At 36.5% G+C, this 12,767-nt stretch overlaps 1 non-coding gene across 1 annotated transcript; it reads right to left on the bottom strand.

Annotated features, from left to right (window-relative positions):
- Positions 1 to 4,356: 4,356 nt before the first annotated feature.
- On the bottom strand, positions 4,357 to 4,462 carry LOC129893648 (small nucleolar RNA R71). The gene has a single exon (XR_008767537.1). It is a non-coding gene; the product is annotated as a small nucleolar RNA R71 (small nucleolar RNA).
- Positions 4,463 to 12,767: the final 8,305 nt, after the last annotated feature.

Genomic DNA, 12,767 nt, shown 5'->3' with positions numbered 1-12,767 from the left:
TCTGAATATCGAACTTTTATAATAATCGAACTATTGCCCTGGAAACTTTTATATGTTAAAAAGGTAACAAATGTACAGGCTCCAAGTCTGACAGACTATATGTTAACAAATGTTTCTGGTTCCATAAGCGATTTGGCTTTACTCTAGTACATGTCTAGGAGCCCCGAGATTATAATTGAGACAGCCCATAATGGCATTTAGAGGACACTCGAGATGACTACACCGTTACTCGGGTCCTCAAACAAAAGCTTAACTTTCTTATTCTGTCGAGTCTCTAATAATGATTTAAATTGCATATAGTTACTCACTACTCTACTCGTGTATACCGTAACACTTCTTTCCTTGAGTCCCGGGCCAGGATATGTTCTCGTGCACAGTTCACTGCATTATTCACTGAGTCCCTCAATAGAGGGCCAGGATACGTGTATAAATATATGATGATGTGTTGTAATAAGGTGGTGATGGCACTGGGGCCATGATGGTTTTACAGAGATGATTTTACAGAGATGATTCACCGGACCCCCGAAAGGGCCGCCTATATGATATGACTCGAACATGCATGTTTTTATAATTCATAAAGTACAGGTACAGGTTTCTGAATTGATATCTTATCCCTGATTCTCTATCTCAGATATGTTTCCAGTTGTATTATATTATGTTTTACATACTCAGTACACATATCGTACTGACCCCCTTTCTCGGGGGGCTGCGTTCATGCCCGCAGGTACAGATACAGATTTTGGGAGTCCGTCAGCTTAGGATTCCATACAGCTCAGCTGGAAGAGGCTTCATTGTATCGGAGCCTAGTTTTTGATACTGTCCACAGATGTATAGAAATTGTTTTATCCATTCAGGGGTACGGCGGGGGCCCTGGCCCGCCATATGTTGTCATTTATATGTTTAGAGGTCTGCAGACATGTATATGTGGGTTGTGTATGTCAGTTTGATTAAGCTGGGTCTACATGATATATGATATATGTTATTATGTTATGGCAGTCTTGTCGGCTTGCGTGCCCTGTTGTGATACAAACGAAAGGGGCTACAATTATGAAAATGTTATCGCCCAGTGGGTCTCTATTACATGATATTGTCTTATTTATGATTCAATGTGACCTCAGCTAAAAGATATATATACGGGGGGTCCGGGTCGGACCCCAGTCGCGGCCTACGGGGTTGGGTCATGACATGGGGTGTACGTCGCACAGTGCTAATAATATGCATATGCCTATCATGATAGATGATGTGTTTGTAACACCGAATCCTTGAGCGGGCCGGATACGGTACGTGATAATGGTATATATGACTTTATTTTATGAGATGCAGGTACAGTACCCTATTAAATGTTATACTTGGTTTCCTGCATTCCTGTTTCAGTTGTTATATCAGTTATGTATGCTTACATACTCAGTACATGTATCGTACTGACCCCCCTTTCTTTGGGAGGCTGCGTTTCATGCCTGCAGGTACAAATGTTCATTTTGGAGATCCGCCAGCTTAGGATTTCTGCTCAGCTATATTGGAAGTGCTCCACTATTTCAGAGCCTAGCTTTTGGGTACTGGTCCTGCGATGTATATATTTGTTTATATAGGGGTAAGACGGGGGCCCTGTCCCGTCATATGTTGTCGTTCCTATTATTAGAGGTTTATAGACATATGTGTGTGGGTTGTTTAGGAGTTTATTTTGGTTATGCTTATGCGATATGTTGTAAAAGCTATTATGTTGTGGCATCTTTGTCATCTAGCTTTCCCTTTAATGACATGATGCAAATGCAAGAGGCTACACTTGTATAAATATTTTATCACCCACTAGGTTCATGTATTTGGTTCATATATATAGGAGGCTATATGAACACGAAAAAGTTTTAACCCATTGAGGTTTTTGTGAGCAGTATCACGTTATACATAGTCTAATTTGACTATAGTCGACAGATAGGTACACGGGGGTCTAGGTCGGACCCCAGTCGCGGCCCACGGGGTTGGGTCGTGATAAAAATAAAGAATGAATCAAATCAATGAACTTGATGAGTTTCACCTAAACCTGAATGAAAGTTCAACCTTGTACAAAGAGAGGGTGAAGAAGTACTATGACCAAAAGATCAAAAAGAAAATATTTGCACTTAGAGATTTGGTCCTTCTCTTCATTTCAAGGATGCGCTTATTTCTTGGCAAGCTCAAGTCAACGTGGATTGGACCATTCTAAATAGTTCAAGTCTTCCCACATGGTGCAATCGAACTAGAAAAGAAAGATGGAACTGATCTTAAGCGTATTTATACGCCTAATAGCCAACTTAATCCATATTTATAGCCTAGTTTGAGAACGAATTTTTTAAGTTATTGCATTTTTATAGTCATTTGTGTGTTTCTAAGATAATTAACATGATTAGGTGCTTTTAGGGCTAAAAATAGAAGAATGGACCTTAAAAAGTCTTCATTAAGCCATATGATGGAAAGTAGGAGCTAAAGAGTAAAGTTGGAAAGAACAAGTGCAGAACATAAACTAGCATAAAACCATTTCGCGACTTAGAGATGCCCTAGGAGTGAAGACATTAATTTAAAGGGAAAATCGCTTAACCTATAGAGTCTGTGCCAATTCCGCATTGCAGACTAGGTTGATGGGCAGTATATTTTTGTCAATATACTGAAGGATGCAAAATTTTGATGGGATGAAACAATTCTGTGTCAATTCCGCATCGCGGACTAGGTTGATGGGCAGTATATTTTTATCAATAAGCTGAAGGATGTAAAATTTTGAAGGGATGAAATAATTCTGTGTCACGGATTTCAATGCCAGTTTTGATAAATCATGAATTTCGAGACTATAAATAGAATACTTGTAATTTTTATTAAAATATTCAGTCTTTCATTTAGAGAACACGAATGGGATAGAGGAGAAATGACTTCTAGGGTTATTTTTCTCACTCTCTTTCTTTAAACTACTCTTGGAATGTTCATTAAATGCTTTGATATTATGATTCAAACAACGAGTAGCTAAATTTCCCTATTCTAGGACTGTAGCTACAAGTGATGTATAAGATTGTTTTGCGTTGGTTGAAGATGGACTATTGTTCATGATTAGTGTTGTATTCTAGTTTTATGATTTTATTATTTGGCCAACATTAGGATATATCTATTATCCACCTTGAACTCAAAAGATAAATAGGAGGATAAAATAAGGAATGTAGGGAACGTGTTCGTTCTAGGGCAAGAAACTTAGAATGATTCGTATATAGGATACTTGTGACATATACCTATATATTGTGATTGATTTATAAACAAAAAGACAGCTTAGTGCACCTTTTTTTATTTAAGTTTATCCCCGGTCAACGATGTAGTTAGGCTGTCAACAGGGGTAGGCGATTAGAGATTGAAAGATCATAATCATATAATTAACCTTGTAAATCAGTAATCTAATGACCTGTTGGAAACTAATGTGAGCAATCTTATGCTTGAACTGATCTTATGCTACAGCCCTGGAATATTTCTTAATCTGAATATTCTCTAGTGAAATTGAATCGTATGTTAGTAATTAGTTAATAATCTCTATTTTAACAACATTAGTTTTAAACAACAAAATTTTCAACCCTCTTGCACTAGCACATTTACTTAATTGCATTTGAAATTAATTAGTTGTCTAGATAAGGTCCTTTGGATTCAATAATCTACTTGAAAGAGTAATTGTATTACTTGATTGACTACGTACACTTGTGTGTGTTGTAGGGAGAAACAAGTTTTTGGCGTCGTTGCCGGAGACCTTAAAATCGATAATTCTTTTGTTTTTGAGTCTGTTAATTAATTTTGCAAAGTGTTGACTGCTTGAAATTAGCTTTTTCTTCTTGCAGATAAATTTTGTCACTATACTGGAAAGAAATAAAGAGATTGTAGAGCCTTTGGCAGAGCAGAATGATTCTTACATCAGCAAAAAGACTAACAGATCTGCAATATCCCGTACCTTAGGTTGAACGTGAGAAAGAGGTTACGGAGGAAACAAAACCTATGATAGGGCACAATGTGGCAATCTTACTGGCCACCAATGTTACTTCCAGTATTAGGAAATTGATACCTGAAGATTGATTCGAGCTCAAGCAGAACATGGTGCAACTTTTGCATTCTAATAGACAGTTCATGGGCTTACCACATGAGGATCCTCAAGTCCACATCCAAAACCTTTTGGAGATTAGTGATACATATACTCCTATGGGGGTATCTCCAAACCATCTGAGACTTACTTTGTTTCCCTTTTCTCTATTGAGAGAGGCAAAGCGGTAGTTGAAATCTGAGCCAACAAATTCCATCACCACATGGGATGATCTCCCAAAGAAATTTCTAATAAGGTATTTCCCTTTAGAAAAGACAGTAAAGTTGAGGACTGATATTTTGAGTTTTAAACAGAAAGGAGGAGAAAGTTTGTACTAATCTTGGATAGATTTAAATCCTTGTTGATTAGTTGTCCTCATCATCACAAAACTAACAAGGTGTTGGTCCATACCTTCATTGAAGGCTTGGAATGCAATACCAAGATTCTCCTTGATTTTGCTGTAGGTGGTCAAGCTTTGGAGAAGACATATGCTGAGTTGTATGCCTTGTTGAATCGTATGTCTCTGATTAATCCTGAGTGGAATGAAGGAGGATCCAGAAAAGTGGTGCACAAGATTGTAGGGGTTCTTACGTGGATGTAGTTACAACATTGAAGACACAAATTGCAGCCATACAGAATATGATGAACACCCATTTTATGATCTAGCATTGGGACAGTAACAGGCCCTAGTGAATATGGTGTAACAACAACCAACTTGGTGTGAGGTTTGTGGCAGCAGTAAGAATGTGTTTGAATACTTTGGGGAAAATTAAGAATTGGTTAACTTTGTTGAAAATAAACCAAGGGTGGAGGAAATCAAAAATATGGTAATTCCTCCAACCCAAGTTGGAGAAACCAACCGAATTTCTCATGAGGTGGCAATCAGAATCAGCACCAAAGGCAAAATCAGTACAGGTCGTAAGGTAGTAGACAACACTACAATCAATAGGGCCAGGAAAGTCAGCAAACTAGCAAGCCAGGTAACATGAGCGTAGAAGATATGCTAAAATAGATTATGGGTTATCAAGCAAAACTGGCTACCGATGTCCATTACAATTAATTAGCCACCAAGAACATAGAAAAATAGTTCAGACAATTGACAAGTGAACAGAACTCTCGCCAGCAAGAAGGTTTTCCAGGTAACACTAGCCCAAACCCAAAGTAGGTAAATGCAGTGAGCACCCGTAGTGGTCGCCCCCATAGTGGAGTTGGTCCTCAAAGAAAATTTGTGAAAGTAAAAGTCAAAGAAAATGTTGTTGAGGAAAGCGAACTGAGCAAGCCAAAGGCTAATGATAAATCAACATCAAAACCACCTCCTCCATTTTCACAAAAGCTCAGAAAGAAAAAGGAGGAGGAATGTTTGAGAAGTTTGTTGAAAAGCTTAAACATTGTCACGATCCATACTAAGGCCTAGCCATGAAACGACAATTAGGATTCTTGAAGAAACCCCAACCAGGACTCTTAGCATATCATAAGCATATATAAGATAAAAAATAAATGGAAACTCATAAAAGTCCAATAGACATAGCATAAACTCAAAAGAATCAAAACATCATAGACTTCTACATATGTGTCCAACAAGCCTCCACTTAGTCAATATGGTCGGGGCTAAGATATGTCCCTATCTCACACTTAATGTAACGTAAACAAAGTCTTTGAAATAAAAGGAAGAAATCATAATCCAGCCCTCAAAAAATGAGGACTCACCAATAGTGGAAGTAGGAACTCAACTCTAACCACGCAGAAGATAGATATGCTTGTCAACCGATATAATGTAGGCAAAAATATGCATTAGTACATTTGATTTTACTAAGTATGTGAGCATGCTATGCAATATAAAATATGTGATGCAATGATCAAATAACATACATGCTATATAAGATGATAAGTAGAGTCATTAGAAAGCCATAGTTGATCAAATCATTTGAAAGGCATAAGTAAAATCATACAGAGTACATAAAGAGAGTATACATATATGGGATAGAACAGTAATCGACAATAAGATCATGCGAGATATAACATGAAATCTCTATGTCTTCCCATACAATAGAAGAAAGGGGAATCTACTTGTCAAGGTAGACTCTACCCCGTTAGGCGGGTCATGAACATGTGTTATATGTGGATCCACTAGCTAGGATATAAGGCGAACCTATGGTGGCACGTAGTTATGAAATAAAAAACTTTATATAAGGACCCTGTAGGTTGAGCCCCCACCTCGAGCCTCATTCAGTATTAAGTCAAATCCCACAGAATATATATCATAAATCATACTAAACATATATTCATAAGCTTGTTCATAGATATCAAAATTTATAGAATAGCTCATTTTCATATCATAATTGTAATGTGAGTAAGAGCCTTTCAACATCACAAATCATACTTGCATGATGCATAGAATTAGGTTCCTAGATCACCAATTAAGGATCCTAAGTCACCTATTGTCATAAACTTGCTTGAAATTCATATCTTGAACATACTTGAAATTCATGATCACAACTTATACATGAAACTAAAGTAGAAACTTTAAATACATAAACAATTTGCTTGAAAATCATGAAATTTGATTGAAAACATGCATGATCATATTCCTTATACCAACTCATACGTAATTCATGAAGAAAACATCAATTGAATGCATAATGTAATCAATAATTATATAATAAAAACATTAATTGAATGCATAATGTAATAAATAATCGTATAATATACCATGAATAAGAAAACCCAATGCATTATCATGAAATTAGGGCTTTTTGAATAAAAGAATCATGGGGAATTTAGAGAGATAACTTTGGAATTCCATGGGTGAAAGGTACCCATGAATAAAGTTCCACATACCTTGATGAATTCTATCCTTGAGGCTAAAAAAGGAGAGTTGATCTTGAACAAACCCTAGCAATTGCTTGGTGAAGAAGAAGACTCTAGAGAGGAACCTTGAGAGAGAAGGTTTTGTGATTTTAAGAGTTAATATGAGAATGAGAAGTTTAAGAGTACTTAGGGTTAGTTAATAAGTGAGAATCTAGTCCCAAATACCATCCACATTCATTAATGGAATATAGGGAAAGACCCAAAATACCTTTGTTAACTCAGGTCGAAGGACCTACGATTGGGTCCTAATAAGTTAGTCATTTATACGGGTCATAGGAATGACTCGTAGACCAGTCCTATACTTAGAAAACTTTTCCAGAATTCAGGGTTGTCACGCACCGAGAGGGTACCCTAGGCATGGCCGGCACTCGAAGACCATTGATGGCCCAAAGCGAAATACTTGGTCTAATCACTCATTCAATCACTCAACGAAAGACTCTTCTCTATAGAAATTAAGTGGGCATTGAAAAATATCATCATTAATAAATAGATAATAGATTGAAAAATACTCAAATTGTAATGTAACTCAATGTTATAAACTCAATAATGAAATTATAGTTGAAAAACAAAATAAACTCAATAATGAAATTATAGTTGAAAAACAAACTCTGAAGAAATCTTTCTACTTAACTCTACTTTATGTATGAAGCCTCTAACTGACTAATAAGAAGGTGCCGAGATAAGTCCACGACTACCTCAACTGAATATCAAAAGGAATGGATGACCGAACCATAAATAAAGTTCTCTAGATGCAAGGAGTCCTCACCAAAAGATGGATGAGTTTTAGTCTTTAACAATGCGCCTGTTGAGTCCTCTATCACCTGTATCTGCATCATAAAATGATACAGGTCAAATGACGTCAGTACATGGATTGTACGAGTATGTAATATAGATAAAAGGAAACTTACTCAAGGACACTCAAATCGACTCAACTCACTCTGAAATGACTCAACTCAATTAAGCATGAAGTAAGATAATACAAATGCTTTAAATAATATGCAGTAAGAGATGCAACTCATTATATAAAAACATAATATTTTACTCTTAGGGAGTTTCTCTAACCGACAACCATCACTTATAAGCTCGTGATGATACAAGGCTAAAAACTGATGTTGCCGCAATCGTCCAATACCTTGCCAGGGAAAAGGGCGCTCAAACTCATGTATCCAATATAAAAGTCCTCTTTTGGGACAAGAAAGGCTTGGCCTTTATCCTACACTGGCTACGTAGTTTATAGGCTACACTCTCCCTATATTGTCTCTCAATACTACTCCCAAAATACTCTATTTTGCTCATATAAATTAAGTGAGTAAAATACTCATTTAGTCTCTTTTGGACTTAGCTCAAAACTCAACTCATCTCAACTCAAAGAATGCATTTAAAATAAAAATATAATGTGACTTCTCAACTCAATTTCAAAATAGACGTTGATGAAATATTACTCCACTCGTTTATACTCAAAATGTTCATGCTCAAGATGCTTATTAGGATTTTTGTCAACTCATGCTCAAACTCTTTCTCAATCAAAGATGACACTTGTTATTCTTTAACTCAAAATAAATGCATAAAATATTTAATGCAAGACGTTCACAACTCATTCTTTAAAACTCTGTCAATGCATAGTGTACAATGAAATCTCAATTAGGGTTCATATAGATAATGCAAGACATTCACAACTTAAAATAAATGCATAAAATATTTAATGCAAGACGTTCACAATTCGTTCTTTAAAACTCTGTCAATGCATAGTGTACAATAAAATCTCAATTAGGGTTCATATAGATACAAACACGAACCCACACTCTCAACAAGACTCAATTCAAGAAACTCATCAAAATATCATAATACATGTACAATAACACAAGGAAATTTATATACAAACTCAAAAGGAATGATATATAATTCAAAAACTCCATTCACGGAACTTTGAAACTAATCTCAACAAAGCAAACTTAAGATGTAGGGCACGTGAATGAACTTAATCCACGTTATTGGTGGCCTTACATATCTGGGATGAAGACAGGACAATCAATCTTGAATCTTTTGAACTCTAGCCTCTTGTCCACTCCTTAGCCCTAGCTCTTAAGTTAAATTAGCGTAAATAACTTAGGAATGCATTTAGAAACTCCTTTTAGGTCAAAAACAATCTATTTTAATCGTGGGCTAAGTATAGGAGAGGTGAGGAAAAGATCAAAATGTCCCTCCTTAAAATTAAAAATGGGCAGAAAATTGGTCTGTGGCGGACCAGGCCCACGACGTGGACTGGTTTCCTCATAGTGCAATTTTTTTCAAAATTTTTTCAATCGAATTCTAACCTAATAGAAAAAAATAACTAGGATAGAATTAAGTGCGATCTGCGATAGGTCTGTGACTATGACATATCCCTCACTATTCTGTTTTTGTCACTTTACTCTAAAAAATTATCTTTTGATCTGATTGGCCTAAAATTCCACCAAGACCATTTTCCCACATAATTTTCACCCTGATCACTACTGTGGCCTAAGATACGGAAGATGCATTCCACAAGCGTTCTTTAGTCTAGGGGTATTTTGGTAATATTTTTACCACATGTAACAAGGGCCCTCCCTATAAGTTCATTCTATGACTCGTCAAAATTATAACGAGTCATAGGATCCATTCGTCCTGGCAACTCTGATAAACCCTGAACCTCTGAACATCTCCTATGACTTGTTCCTATGAGTCATCATTTCTTCTACGACTCATCTTGTCGAGTCATTTAAAAGATTCTGAAACTTGTTATGTGTAGAACTCAGGCACTGACCCTAGGACTCACTTCTACGAGTCGTAAGATTGTAGATGAGTCATACACTGACTCGTAAACTCTCTTCCAAACTTAACCAATTTTCCAACCTCAATGTCCTTCCAACAAATCCATCCTACGATCTGTAGGAACTTCTATGAGTCGTAGGTCAATCCATAAACTAACATAGTGAAGAAAATTTTCTACAAATCTTCCTTACTTTGATCTTTAAGCTATCGAGGTCTTACAGTATCTTTCCCTTGGGAAAATTTATCCTTTAATGAGATTGAACTAGCGCAAAAGGGACATGTAAAGAGAACTGACAACCCAACATGAATACAATAATACATAATGCATAAAGTAGACTTTAAAAATTAACCTAATATACATGCATGCATATAGAAGACATAGCAAATTTGAAAAGTAGGAATTTAGGCAATTTTAGCAATAACCACCTAATACCTTCGACTTTACTGGATGGAAAGAGATACAAATATTGCATCATCATGTCCACTTCCACTTCCCATGCAACACTCTCTACTTGTTGATTCCTCCACAACACCTTGACTGATGCAACCTCTTTGTTTCTTAACCTATTCACTTGCCGGTCTAAAATTTCCACCAAAATCTCCTTATTAGTCAAGTTTTCTTCAACAATCATATTTTCCAATGGTACAACAGAATTTGGATCACCCATAAACTTCCTCAACAGCAATACATAGAATACCAGATGAACCATAGCCAACTCTAATCGCAAGTCTAACTCATAGGCCACCTTGCCAATGTGCTTAATGATTTTTAAGGTCCTACAGACCTAGGACTCAATTTTCCTTTCTTTCCAAAATGCATTACACCCTTCATGGATAAAACCTTCAAATAGACCCAATCATCCATGTTACACCCCATACTTTGGTACCTTGGAATGCTTCTTAAGTTTCTTAAGTTTTTGGGAAGGCTCTTAAGTTTCTTAGAAATCGTCATGTGAGCCGAATAATCTATAACGCTATCAAACAACTCTAAGGAGGGGAGAATAAGATACCCCAATAATAGGAAAGATTGAAAATAGGGTTATAAGAATCCAAAAGAAGTTGGAGGTGTAGCACCTAAGTTTCTTCACTTTTCTTAATTTAAGAGATACCCCATGTCGAGATTTCATATCAAGGATTTTATAGGTTCTTAAAGTGAGACAAGGTTGCGAACCCACGAAAGAGGCAAAAGGAGGCGTAGCACCTACTCGGAAGCAAGTAGGTGATGCACCTACTTGGAAGCAAGTAGGTGATGCACCTACTTGGAAGAAAGCAGGTGATGCACCTACTTGGACCAAGTATGTGACACACCTACTTGGGGTGGGTCCCATATGACATGTGGCAGCCTTGGAGAGGTTGCATGGTTGAGGTGGCCCAATGAGGGATTGAAATATGTCACCCTTAGGGGATGACACGTGTCACCTCTTAAGGGAAAGTATATGTATGTTATTTGATGACTAAGTCATAATATTATGTCTCTTACCACTTAGAAAATAAGAGAGAGTTGAAAGAAAACCCTAAGAGCTAAGAGAGGGGAGCTACGGGTTTGAGCAAAGAAAGGTAAGTCCCCGACTTTATTTCCGTGAATTAATTATCTAGGGTAACCATGATGATATGAAGGTGCTAATAATGTAAATGTATGGTTTGGGGAAGCAAGGAAGTGTAACAAGCAGTCCACTACTTTTCAGTCGCGTTAGAAAGCTTCCGAGGCAAGTTTTGGCAAGCTTTGGCCAATTTTGGGTAAGGTAAGGGTTTTTCTTTCAATTTGGAGTTTATGGTGTTGTTAAGCCTTAATTCAAGCAAGAAATCTCGCTAGAAAACTAGCCATATCGATCTAGGTATGGAGTGTATTACATAGCTTGTATATGTCTGGATATATGAAAAGTTCATAAAGATATTTGACGTTAGAAACAATCTAAATTAAAGACGTTATAGTTAAATTAAAATCGCGTAGGATGTTGTGCTGTGGTGTTGTGGCTGTAGGTGGTTGGTGGTTTGTTGCAGGGCCTAAAAGTATTCTAAATGAGGTGTGGGATCTGATGATTGCAGCCATACGACCCTCCATTTTGTATGGTTAAAGGTTTTACAAAATAGAGACTAGAAACCCTATTTTGGATATCGTAACTTTGGGGCGAGTCATTTGGAGTTTGTATTGTATAATGTTGACGTGAATTTCTTGTATATATGCTGCAGGTTATGTTGTTGGTTAGATGTAGTGATTATGGATGTAATTGAAAATTTAGATAAGGAATGTTATAGGGGAGGTGCTGCTCAATTTCCGTTAACTCCTTAACTAACTAAGGAACTAGTAATGAACTAGTCTAAGGAAATAGATAAGGAATTGGTTCCTATAGGTAAGGGGTGGTAGAATTAGAAGCTGGGAAGTCGAAGGTCACTAACCTTAGAATTAATTTCATGTTAAATAGGTTCAAGAGACGACGAGGCGAACGTATTAAGAGTAATCCGTAAGAGGTATGTAAAGCTAACGTTTCCTTTGTTTGGCATATTTTTGGCACAAGTATGTAAAGCTTATTCTTTCTCTTGGCATGATTTGGCATAAGTATATATATCTAATCTTTCTTTTGGCATGGTCTTTAGGAAACAAATATATGAATTTTATATGGTTTCAAGGAAGTTCCTATTCCTAGAGCCACTAGGATGGACAATTTCTTGATTTCCCAAAAGACATTTTATTAAGCTTTGATATGAGTATATAATTCCAGAAGTTCTATTTTGATGTAATCCATAGTGACTTTCAAAAGGTACTTGATATGACTCTTGTCTTGATTTTGAACGATAGCTCATTTTAATTATTCTAGTTGACTTATGTTCAGTAGAATTCAAAGGAAACTTTTTGCTACGCTTCCAAATATTAAATGACTGTTAGTTTAATTATTCCACTGAGCCCCATAATATAATTTGAAATATGGAAACGATTTTAGAAAGACTATTTTTATATAAACCATCATGGCATCTGAAAGACATGCACTATGAATATCGCTCAATTTCTCTTATATGACTTGTCATCGGAGTTAAG

The sequence above is a fragment of the Solanum dulcamara genome, chromosome 6, assembly GCF_947179165.1.
Source record: "Solanum dulcamara chromosome 6, daSolDulc1.2, whole genome shotgun sequence".
NCBI lineage: Eukaryota > Viridiplantae > Streptophyta > Magnoliopsida > Solanales > Solanaceae > Solanum > Solanum dulcamara.
The sequence above is the reverse complement of the archived record's forward strand: the minus strand, read 5'-3'. Positions and strand labels throughout refer to the sequence as shown.